Genomic DNA, 12,261 nt, shown 5'->3' with positions numbered 1-12,261 from the left:
CTCTTGGTAGAATAGAATCCAGCTGTCTTCACTTAACAGTATTATAATGCAGGACAAACACTTGAGTCTGTGTCATCCATGTAAACAGTCTGTGGGTCTAAAGCTGCACAAATTCATCAAGAAAATGCCAGTCCCTGCTGCTTTTTTGCTGTGCCTGTAATGTGGACATAAGATGGCTCTGGTTTTTCTTCCCAAAATCATTGCAATAAGCTAGTAGGCTGATACACCAAGGTTGCCAAATAAACAGCTTTTGAGGCGTATGCATATCATTATTGTGGGAAATGTTTCTACTGGAGTATTAGATAATAGGCACAATTTGAAGAAGGAACATGTAGTTCTGTTCATCTCCACTCCCTCTGCATCCTTTGGGTGTGGGCATGTAATATTGAAATGTGTAGCTCAGCATATTTTCCATTCACCTGGTTGACAAGAAGTTGCAAAGCAGCACAGGTTGTCTTTTGCTGTCCTCTAGTTCTCGTGAACAAACCCAATAGATTGCTTTTACTTAAGTGGCCTTTTTTCTTACTCCCACTTGTTCCTAAAAGGGTGATTTTCATGCTCTACTTATGGGGGTGCCCCTTTGTAACCTTCTAACTCTTGAACCTTTTGCATGAAGCTGTTTTTCAAATACAGGAAATTAGCACCTTCCAGGTGTGTGCATGGGAACACATTTCGGATATCTGAAGAGTTTTGTTAGGCCAGAAGTGGACTGCTTAGTGCGTGCCTGTGTATCCGTATTGTGTTGCACCGGGATTGGAAAGATTCCATGGGAGCTGAATCTGTAAGTTTTGGGTTCTCAGAGGTGAAAGGCTTCTTGCTTTGTGATCGCTTCCTGAGCTTGCGCCCTGCCTGCACCACTTCACAGCAGAATTTCTACTTTCAGTGTCGGGTGTCTGATCCAGACATTCCTAGGTGCCCCTGAGGTTTTTTTCTCCATAATGTTGTTTAAGCACTGCTCTATAGGGACATCAGCAAGACAAATGATTGGTAGAGCTTGCAGTTGCTTACAGTGAGTGAAAACTCACTCTAAATGGTTAAGTCTTTTTAAACATCCACTTTAATGAAGTACGTTGAAGCCAGGAAAATGCATGTAGAGGAGGAGTGGAACAGCTTGCTCTTTATCAGTAAAACCTGCACTTTTCAAGATAGGATACCAGACATTGCCTTTGTCAAACAGGGATTTTTATCTTCCTATCCAATCACCCCCTACCTCCAGGCTTTAAAATCCTTGTTTCCCTGGTCAGAAAGCTGTTTCAGATGCCATACCTGTGGTTTCCCTTGTATTCCAGATCTTTTCACAGAACTTGGTTTCCATAGTAAATGCTTTTCAAAAAAGCTATGGTTTGATAAAAAGTGCTCCCTAGTCTGCCATGTTCTAAAGGAGTGCTCTCATTAATGCGCTATTGAATAACTCTTACAACCTTAGGTCTGTGTTCCGTTACAGACCATCTGACACCTCATGAAACACATTGTAAGCTCCATCGCTGAGTTTCTGATCTCAGGTCTTAGTCCTCAAACTATTTTATCATACTTCCATTTGAACAAAATATGCTAACTGAGACAGCATTTAGCCACACAGTTCAGAAACCAGGAGAAAGGAAATAATTGCTGTTCAAAAATAGTGTTTTCCAAAATTTCTGGAATCATGTGATGTGAAGCTTTTGTTTTCTCTTCATTGCTCTTGTCCACAGTCCCTCTCCAGATTGTTTTTTGTCCCCCTTTAAACACTGGGAGCTGCTCTAAGGTCTCCCTGAAGCCGCCTCTTCTCCAAGCTGAACCAGCCTAGCTCTCTCAGCCTGGCTCCAGAGCAGAGCTGCTCCAGACTTTGCAGCATCTCTGTGGCCTATCTCTAGTGAGATCTTTCACCTTACTTAGCAGAGTGAGAAGCATACAGGTATTTATCTGTTCATGCTACCAGCATCTTTTCAGTTTGGTTTTATGTCTTTGCTGGATTCCAGATCCCATCAGTAATCTGCCCCATCTGCAGAAACAAGCACATGAAATTGGCAAAACCTCATCTCACAGTTTTGGAGGACGTGTACTCGGTGTCCTGGTAGATGTAATAATTACAAACTGAAACATTACTGTGATATTGGTAGGACCAGCTAATGCCAACCTGGTGCTTCCTTAGGTTGCCTGTGTGTTTTCATGAGGAAAGGAGCTAGATGGCTGGATGTGAAATAATCAGCACTGCAAGTGGTGAAAACAAGTTATTTGCACCTTTAAAGGAGAAGTATCTGTAACAAACCGTCTGAACCTTTTCACCTCAGACCTCTACAGTGATTTTTTGCCCTTGCTCTACAGACATCGATGCAAAAGGATTTGTAATACACATCTGTGAAGTTATGTCAGGCCTGAGGATCTGATACAGCAGTATGAAACATAGTCCAATTTTCTCCTGACAAAGACAGCATCTTCATCACTTGGGAAAATGACAGACCTGCCTATTGTTCCCATGGAATCCCAGTGGGAACCCCACTTGCTGCCTCTTTCATTCAGGTAGACTGCTGATCCTGCATGGATTTTGGGGACAGATCTGAAATTTAGTTTTTGTGTCAGGGAATCTACATCTTTTTTATAGGCATTATGAGTTTTTCCTTTCAGTTTCATCAACGAAGTCAGTATATTCCATCCTCCTTAATACTGTTAAATGTTTTGCAGGCTTAATTTAAACAAAATGATTGCTTGAAAGCATTTGTTTTCCTATTTGGTTGACAAAACCAACGAAGCATTTATATTGCAGTGTCTTGGCATGTTTTCAGTTTTGGGATCACTAGGCAACTCAAGAGGAAGAGCTAGATTTTGTGAAGGCAAAAATAATGCACTCATTTCCCCTTATGAAACTGTGCATATTGTTCTTTGCGGAGTACCAGCCTAAAATGGAAAAGAAGTCTAACATAGAATAAATGCTTTAGTGCTGTATGGGAAGGCTAACACCTATATAGATGAAACAAAAGAGAAGGCAAGATTAGAAAGAAAGAAGTAAAACATCCAGGGCTTTGGAATGGTGAATCTTTCCTGTAACAGGTCAGTGCACGCCTGAAAACTTGCTGTGGGTTGGGAGTGTCCGTGGGGCTCCCCTTTGAGGCTGTTTGAAGGAGATGATGCTTTCTGACCAGAGTGGCTTGGAGCCCTGAGGAGCACAGGGCTGTCAAACCCCTGGAGCAGTTACCCCTCCCTTCATGTAACCCTTCCCCTCAGACATCTTTAGGAGTTTCTAGAGGCTGGTTAAGGCATTTAATGTCTCTCCTTTTCCCAGAGGACTTCAAGACCCAGCTGTGTAAGCATGCAGAGATACTGAAGACCCAGAATTACCCCAGTTTTTCCCTCCAATATTGTGGAAAAATGCCCATTTCCAACATCAAAAACAGTTACTGAACAGGCTGGCCCTAATAGCAAGGTTTGGGTAGCCTTGCTATTGGATCTAGAGTATACTGCAGAGTGTGAGCAGGTGATCTTTGCCGCAGGCACTGATACATCCCTTGCTTTGAGGGCAACTGCAGAGACTTGCTAGTTCTTGGAAATGTCTCTTTTGGCCTGTGCCTTGGTGAGCATTCCTGTAGTGTGCTTGATTCTGAGTACAGAGCTCTCGAGGTTCTGTCAGCACCAGCTCCCGTTTGCCACTTGCCTCCTTTTTGCTTCATACTGGATGGAAACACAGCAGATGGGTCATAGATACCAGGAGTCAAAAAGCTGTCACAAGGAATGCTGTATTTTCTCATTCTCTCAAAGAAAAAGTTGCTAGTGGTTTATATTGTTCAGAAACGTGCCACAGGAAAATGTTATCTAAGCAATTGCTTTGAGCCCAATAGCCTTTGATTTTTATCATACTTCTGTTTGATTTTTCAAAATCATTAAGCAGAAGGTTGTGAAGAAGAAATGATTATGATTTTCTGGGTGAAAATAGCATGAGTCCTTTCTGGTTTTGTCATTGAGGTAGGTTGCCCTACCTTAGCAATTTCATGTTGGTAGCTCTCTTAACTATTTGATATGAATTTCTGTTCCTTTTGTATTGAATTAACTATCTTTAGCAGTGCTTAGAAGCTTTCTCTCTCGGCGTTTTGGTGCAGATCCCATCAGTATCTCTGAACTTGAGTTCTTCACCTCCTTTTGAAGTTTTCTTCAGTTCTTCCATTAGAAGTGATTCAGCTTCTGTTCATCTCAGATTTGTTAAAAAATGATCATCTGTTCATTCAGCACACTGCAGCCATTTAGTCATCATCACAAGAGCTCGTTTCTATCCCTCCTCTGGTCTTACCTCAGCAGTGGGCAGTCTGTCACGTTGATCAGTGAATTGCAGAGGTTCTTCTCACTGCTGTAATTCTGGTGATGACACAGAAAAACTTAACATACCTTGAGCTTCTACCCTCCTGAGCAGCCTATTCCAGTGCTCTTCCACCCTCAGCGTGAAGACTTTCTTCCTTACATTGAGGTGAAACTTCTCGTGTTTGAGTTTATGGCCATTGCTCCTCATCCTGTCGCTGGGCACCACTGAAAGAATCTGGCACCATCCTCCTGGCATCCACATTTGAGATACTGATCTGCATTAATGAGATTTCCTCTCAGGTTTCTCTTCTCTAGACTAAATATGCTCAGGTCCTGCAACCTCTCCTCCAAATGTTCCAGACCCCTGCTCATCCTCATGGCCCACCGCTGTCCAGTAGCTCCTTGTCTTGTGCTGAAGAGTCTGGAACTGGGCGCAGTGCTCCAGATGTGGCCTCACTGATGATGTACTTTAACTGAAAATACGGATCAATTTTGGTTGCTGCTGCTGGAGAGCAGATAAGCGACTCTCTCAAAATAGCAAAAATACTATTTTGGGGAAGCAGTTTCCAGTCAGTAAAAAAAAATAAAAATGCTCTTTGTCCTTCAGCTAAAAATGAACAGAATGATTAAAAGCGGCAGATACCTTTTTAAATTATTGGATGCCTAAAAAAAAACCCTCACCAACTTGCACTGAAATTCAAGTGTCTCTGCTCATTGCAGCTTGTAAAACACATGCTGGCAATACAGTTGCTTTGGAGTCGAGAATTTTGTCTTTTAATAACTGGGGTGCGTGTTAGAACCTGACTACAGATGTGTGCTGAAGAAGAGCTGCCGTGTGCCAGAGGTAACCTCCCCAGCTCTAGCAGCCTTGCAGTAAAGATTAACGGTGTCTTAAATTAGCCTTGATTCTATTAGAAGTGTCCCTCATATTTCATGCTCTGGAAAGGGATATGGGGAAAGAATGTCATAATGTTTCCCTGTTCTTTGACAAGCCTTTCAGTAGCCCTGTCAAAGATCCTTTAAAACTGAATTGAAATAATCAGAAATGATGTGCCTATGTGAAAAATGCTTGGCGGATTCTTTTCTGTGAGATGGGTGTATGCTAATGAGTTTTAAATGATGAGTTTAAAAATACTCTTATCAAGCAAGTGGTAGTAGCTCAGATTAAATTACCCAGATAGAAAATGAGAAGTTTTCTAGCTCCTCTACCTGTTTTGCTTTCTAAATAGGATGAAAAAATGCTGTCTCGAGCTAAATTAATACAAATGCAGGTAATAAACCCAGGTTTTATATGAAGCAATAGATCATTCCCTATAGGTGGTCTGTACCCTATATGCTCTGCTTTGTAATCAGATTCATCAGCTGAGAATACTGCTCTCTCCTCTGTTAAAGATAGTACTGTGCAGGTGTTCTCCTCTACACTTGGAGATTATTAGTAAAACATTGCTCGCAAATAATTCCCTTCCTTTGTGAGTGAATCATCTTATTATTTTGCTTCTACTAAAACGTAATATTCTTCAACAGTGTCACTTTATCATGTCTAATAATCAGAATTATGCAAAGGAATTATCTGTGTGGATTTCATGCCCAGGAACTGTTACCATCATTTCTCTGTCACTCTAAGTAGGTACACAGGGGTTTGTTTGTTGGGAGTACAATAGTTGAGGGTGTACTGACTTTACAATATAGATCATGAAAGTTTGTTGTCCTTAAAGGTGAAGCCTTAGAAGCCATAATCAGCTGCCATTTATTTTTCACTAACAGTAACAAAAGTGATGATTTTTCTCTGATAATTTTAAGGATGTAATGATGCCATGGGGGAGGGCATTGCGAGTGAAGGTTGCTGTAGTGGCTCTTAAGTTTCATTAGAACAATAGCAGTTGATCTGTGAAAAACAGTTTGCCAGCTACTGTCAGCATGCCAAGAAGTGAGGAATAGGAGAGATAAGGAGCGTTCTGCTAGTCTGTGATGAGAGGGCGGGTCAGACTTGCCAGTATTTCTGTTCTGGAGCTCAGTATTCATCTGAGGAAAAACTGGAGAAAATGGGTTGTGCAGTGTTCCACACCTGCCTGTGAAGTACTGCTCTGGAAAAGAGAGAGGCAGGCTTGGAAGCCCACGTAAGCTGTGGCTTGAAGACCAAGTCTGGAAAGGGGCCTAAACAGGACTTGAATTGTCTTAGAAAGCATGTGTGGTTCTAAGCTTGTATTTTGCATAGAAAATGTGACAGATCTTAATCTTTTTCTCATAATAGCACAAATACTCTCCAGTGCGAAGCTGCATAAATAATGTGTATGTTCACAGGAGCAGGAAATACGCTGCCAATCAGACAATGTCAATTTAGATGAATCCTGTCCTGAAAGCTGTACTTTAAATGTGAGCAATAAAACCACTATTGACGTGCGGCACTACTGACTGAAATGTCAATAGTTATAAAAAGAGTATTTCATAATGCAGAATCATTGCTTGGTTTGCTTGACTGGACAGATGCTTCTGTTTTCCATGAAAGAAGAATAATTTCCATATTAGTTCTCTGAATGCCCAGCAATGCTTATTTGTCCCACTAAAGCTCACATTCTTGAACATAGGGAAAATGTCCTTGCTGGTCTTGTGTAGCATAAAAGGGAGTTTTGACAGTAGGCATGACACAAAACTGTTTAAATGTTGTCATACTTCCACCTTCTCAGGTTAATTTTGCTCAATGTGGAAGGGGGCACAGGGCAAATTCAATGGATGAAGCATCCTAATCCTTAGCCCTTATCTCCATACGTGCAACTGCTTCAATTGTTCTTTGGCAACTGTGACTCAGACATAGTTTCCAGAGTTACAGGCAGCAGGGACAGTTGTGTTTGGCTGGTTGTAGACTGCAGACTCTTGCATTTCTCTGGTTATTCTTAAGCATTCTGTTTGTCAACAGATAGAGCATGTGCCATAAGCAGAAAGCAAATAAAAGAGAGTAAAGTGCTGTCAATGCCTAGGGCATATGGAGTGGCAGAGGATACACTGGGATAGTGATATGCCTGTATCATCTTGACTGTTGAGCCATTCCTCAGGCCAGAAAACCACTGGGTTCCTTCCTGGTGCTGCATCTGGCCAGACACATTAGTGAGGAAGATGCTGAGAAAGAAATCTGCCTGGCTTCATCTCACGCACTGCTCACTACCACCTTGTTTCTGCCTTGGCCATCCTTAATGATTCAAGAGAGGACAGAAAGAGAAACCCAAGGATTAAAGAAACAGGACACTGCCATTTGATCAATGTGCCTCAGGGAAAAACCATTACTTATCCCTGGTATGTAACTGGCTAACAATGTGAAAAAGTGGTCGGGTCAGTCCTCAGTTTGCTGGGGGGAAGCAAGGAGGCGGAGGGCAATCCTATTATCTCTCATTTTCCGTTCAGTGGGAATACCTGAAAACAGGGCATCCCTGTGAGCATTGCAATTCTTCTGCAAATGACCAATACCAGTAACTTTGTAACCCCATTTTAGTTGTAGAGAAAAGGGAGATGTCACTAAGTCCGGTTTGATCTATGTCTTGATAACCTTGTAATCTTTTCAAGGACCCACTTGCAGTTGGTGGCAGATGATTAATTGGCCATAATATCATCTTTCTAATCACTTTAATTCCAAAAGTGCTCTGCTGTTGCCTTACATTTTGAAAAGCAGCAAATATCCTTTCAAGCGATTTCAAGGTGAGAGGAAACCGGGTGACAATCCACTTGACTGGGTCTTTAAAATCCTTTACTGCCAACAGCATGCCTAGCTGACGGTAATGACTTTGGAACTTACCTTTCATCCAGATGAACCTCAGAACATTTTTGTCAACTCATACTTAATTTCACTGGGTGCAGAACTGCAGCAGCTGTTTGGCAAAGCACAGCAACCAGTTCAATCGTTGTGGATAGCAATGCACTTAATTGGAATCTGTGGGGTAGAGTATAAAATGGCTTGATTAAGACGTATAGCTGCAGGCCCACGCTGCACGAAAGCAGACCTCCTCAGCAAGAATTTAGGAAGGCATTTTGTCTGGAGCAAAACGGAATGATTGCAGGGTCAGCATAGTAGCAGTTTTAAATAGATGAAAAAGAGGCAATTTAATGAGGACAACCTCAGTTAGATTCATCTTCAACAGTGTGCTACTTGGAGGGCTAGAAATAAATGAAGATTAAAATACCACTAAATCTAGAGGGGAAAATGAGTTAAGAAAGAACCATTATCTTTTTGTGGGTGTTGTGTATACCAGTGAGAAACCCCTTAAAAAGTGATTGTCAGTAGGGTGGACAGAACTGTGATTTGTATTTTAGGTATTACTTAGAGCTGCGGTTTTCCTACGCTTTGTTTTGGCTGTATTTGGTAAACAAGGCTGGTGTGAATGACTGCATGGTTTCATGTGTGATCATTGTTGTGCAAGAAGCCAAAAAGGCAAAAACACAGCTTTCAAAGCTTGGAGCTTGTTGTGTGTTTTAAACTCTTGATACACCTAGAGCTGCCTCCTTAATAGGAGCCGGGAGCTGAGCACTTCACCTGATGTCAGGACATGTGATTGGGTTGCAATTGAAGAAGGGCTTCACTTCCAGTATTGCCTGCTTTCCCCCTTTACCAGGTAGCTGCTGCCACCTTCTCTGGGCTACCTTTAACTCCAAGGAGAAGCTATTTAAATGTTGATAGGAAATGAATTTTCTATACTGAAAAATGCTTGAACCTTTCTAAATGTTACTGCTATCTCCTTCAATCAATACAAGATTCCCTGACCATTTTGAATAACTTGTTTCATAAAAAGTGTATGAAAATTAAAAGTAAAAACAATTACAAATATGTATAATTATGTAAATTTATACTGGGAGTCTGAGCCCTCCCTCTTCTTTCTAAGCAAAAACATATGTGGAAAACTTAGCTCTAGGTCATTTTAACAAACTGAAGAAGCCGTATGTGCTAAAGCTGAAAACACGGAGGCTCTGGACGAGGCATTGGAATGTTTTGTATCATGTTTCTGTTCCAGTAAGCAGTTTTCCTCTCCACGGGAGAATGCAACATGCAGTCATGGCCCTGCAAGAGGATTTGCATGCAGTTTTGTGTATGTGACAGTGGTAGAATGCTGGGTAAACGCTGTGCATCATAGTGGTTCTACAGCTTCCTAACAACCCAGTGCGGTTATACCTCCTTCAGACAGGGGGTTATTACAGGACACATTTTCTTCTTTCATGAGCATTTTTTCCTCTATGCTATAAAAGGAAGGAAGGTGGTGGATACATCCTATATTTATCATTCAAATCTTAAATTTTGATGATGAGGAGGCCTCAAATTCTCTCTGAATTAAACCTAACAATGCAGCTTCACTTAGGCAAGCGTACAGAACAGAACCCAGCAGTCTGCAGTAATGCTCTCCACTCGTGTTCCAAGTTAGGACAGCATAAGCATCTTTAATTAGTTGCATTTAAACTACTTCTGTTGGGGGAGGTGTTTGAGCAAGTAGTTAGGAGTTGGTTCATCTTGGAAGCTAAATTCAATCCTTTGCTCAGCAGGTTTGAAAGAGGCTGAGGTAGCTTCTATCCTGTACTTAGGGTGCTCACTGGTACCCCAATTACTAGTGCTAACATAGGTGTGTTCCCTTTCTCTTAACGCTTTTTCTTTTCTTAGTTTGGTTTGGGGTTTTTTTGCCTAGCAGATGTTGATGAGTTCCTAGAAACAGTTGATTCTCTCAGTTGTAGTGGAGCTTGTGGTTAGGCTCATGAGTTGAACATCTTTTATGAGGATAGAACATGGAGCGATACCTGATAAGGTTACACACCATGTTAGCATCTTTGAACTAGCAGTCTCATGTTTACCACTCCTAGATGTTTGAGTGTGGTTAGAATTTGAGTTCAGGCTGTAGCAGCTGCTTGCTGCTTGTGGCTTTCCTCAGTTGCGGCAGGCCTCAGGTCTCAGTGCAGCTGCCTCAATGGGTATTACCTGGTGTGGGAAAGCAGGAGCTCGTCCCGCATCCTTCAGCCCCAGCCAGAGCACTGGCTCTGTCAGTAAGCAGCACACTGGGCAAAGGGAGCAATGCTGACTTGGATATGGAGAATCAGGCCTGGCCATCCCTGGGGACCAGCCACTGCCTTTTCTGAAGCAAAGGTGGCATGAAGGACAAACACGTGCTGTGGTCAGGGTCTAATTTCCAGACAGCTAATTAGTCTGAACCATTAATACACAGATTTGACACCTTCAGGAGGTGTTTGGATGCAGAAATCTAAGAAAGAACCACGTGTAACTGAGGTGTAGTTTCTCACTCCTCTGAAGAGTATACACAGTCTTGCAGTATTTTGCAGGTATTTACCATATGCTTCAGAAACAAAACCAATAGAGTACAAGCTTTGGCAATGGGAAGCTTTCATACAAGTCAAATGAAACCCTGTTGTACAAACCAGCAAGAGCAATTGCGTGTTGAGTGAACTGTAACACTGAGCTAAGCGTTCTTGGGAAGGTACGTGACCTTTGTGTTGTCATTGAGATGATGGTGTTTGAACTCGAGCGAGACTTTTGGTGTTGCAATAGTTTGGTAAATCAGGAGGAAATGGATTTTGAATTGAATTCTCTGTATGCAGTCAAATGATGACAGAAAACTGAAGTGTGAATGGATGTGTTTATACATCCAAAAGTCACTCAGCAGATGGCTTTAGATTGACACCAAATAATAGACTATTTTAAGTATGCTCTTCTCACTTAAAGTGCCTGATGACCAATCTACAATCTTATGAAGCAACTGTTGTAAGGCATTTGTTAGAATACAAAATCTGTGCTGCCTGTTTATTATTGAAGCCGCTTAGCACATCAGATGTCATTCCAGATTACCAGTTGCATTCCACTTGGGCTGGAAATAAATACAGATCAGTAATAATGTAATGTTGTGTACCTTAAGGTTAAATGTCTGACAAGACAACTAGCACTAATGGACTGTGACAGTTTTCAAGCCATAGGTCTGACATTACTTGCTGTGTCAGAGTGAAATGTTTACAACGATCTAACTCCTCATTACAGTATATTAAGACATCATTCTGTTCTGTTGTGCGTGCTGCAAGTTTTGTGTCTATCTAAAGCCCACAGCCGCAGAAACAGCAGCCAGCCCCTGTGTATACAGCAGCATTGTGCAGGTTCTGAGAGCTCTGAACAGTGCTATCAGTGGGGGTTGATTCAGTCCAGGGTGTTCTGTAACGTCTCTGTTCAGCATGTTGCAGCTTTACAACATGTGCTGTGGATGAGCCACTGTGAGCGCAAACCCCTCTGAGACAAGAGCTGCCACTGTGAGCAGTACCTCACTCTACATACAGTGTTACTGGTAGGAATGGCTTCATGTAGGTAAGGATGACAACCCCAAGTCAGAAGCTTCATGTCAAAGGTGTCATGCGAAATTTACACTAGTGCACCAGACTACGGCTGGGAAATTTTTGAAATACGTAAGATTTTAAACAATATTTTGCTTTCATGGGACTTAAATGGCTGGACTGATAAATGGTCAGTACACCTGGATAGCTCTGAAGCATGCATGTTTAAATATTATCATCCTGCATTAAGAACTCGTTAGCCATTAGGGGCCAATTTAATAACAGATTGTTTCAGTGTTCTCGTCTCATAAAGACCTTTTCTGAATAAAAGGCTTTGTTTCAAACACTAAGATGCTTCCTCTGGCTTCTGTTTGTTTCTCTTCTCTTATTTGCATTAAATGTTTATATATCTAATCAGATTATGATGTTATATTCAGACCCCTATTAAACAGCTTGGAAGGCATTGATGCTTCTCTGCAGCTTTCTGTTTTGTGACACTCTCTTCCAGTGGCTGAGGCAGGAATTGGAAAAATCTTGGGTTTGTTAATGCAACTTTCACCAGTGTCTGGGTTTTTTCCCATAGGTTGTTTTTCCTGTTCTCAGTCTCGCACTATTCCTCTGTAGCGTGGACATGTGTGTCTCAGGGATGCAAAACTCCATCTCACAAGCTGACAGTATGGTCACAGCTGATGCTATAGA

At 41.8% G+C, this 12,261-nt stretch overlaps 1 protein-coding gene across 4 annotated transcripts in view; it reads left to right on the top strand.

Moving 5' to 3' along the window:
- The window catches only part of RORA (RAR related orphan receptor A), a 344,549-nt gene that overhangs the window by 267,734 nt on the left and 64,554 nt on the right, over window positions 1–12,261 (top strand). The gene's annotated exons all lie outside the window — the stretch shown is intronic.

The sequence above is a fragment of the Neopsephotus bourkii genome, unplaced genomic scaffold (assembly GCF_033783945.1).
Source record: "Neopsephotus bourkii isolate Nb327-2 ecotype Australia unplaced genomic scaffold, CSIRO-AGI_Nbou_v1 NB_318, whole genome shotgun sequence".
Lineage (NCBI taxonomy): Eukaryota > Metazoa > Chordata > Aves > Psittaciformes > Psittacidae > Neopsephotus > Neopsephotus bourkii.
The sequence above is the reverse complement of the archived record's forward strand: the minus strand, read 5'-3'. Positions and strand labels throughout refer to the sequence as shown.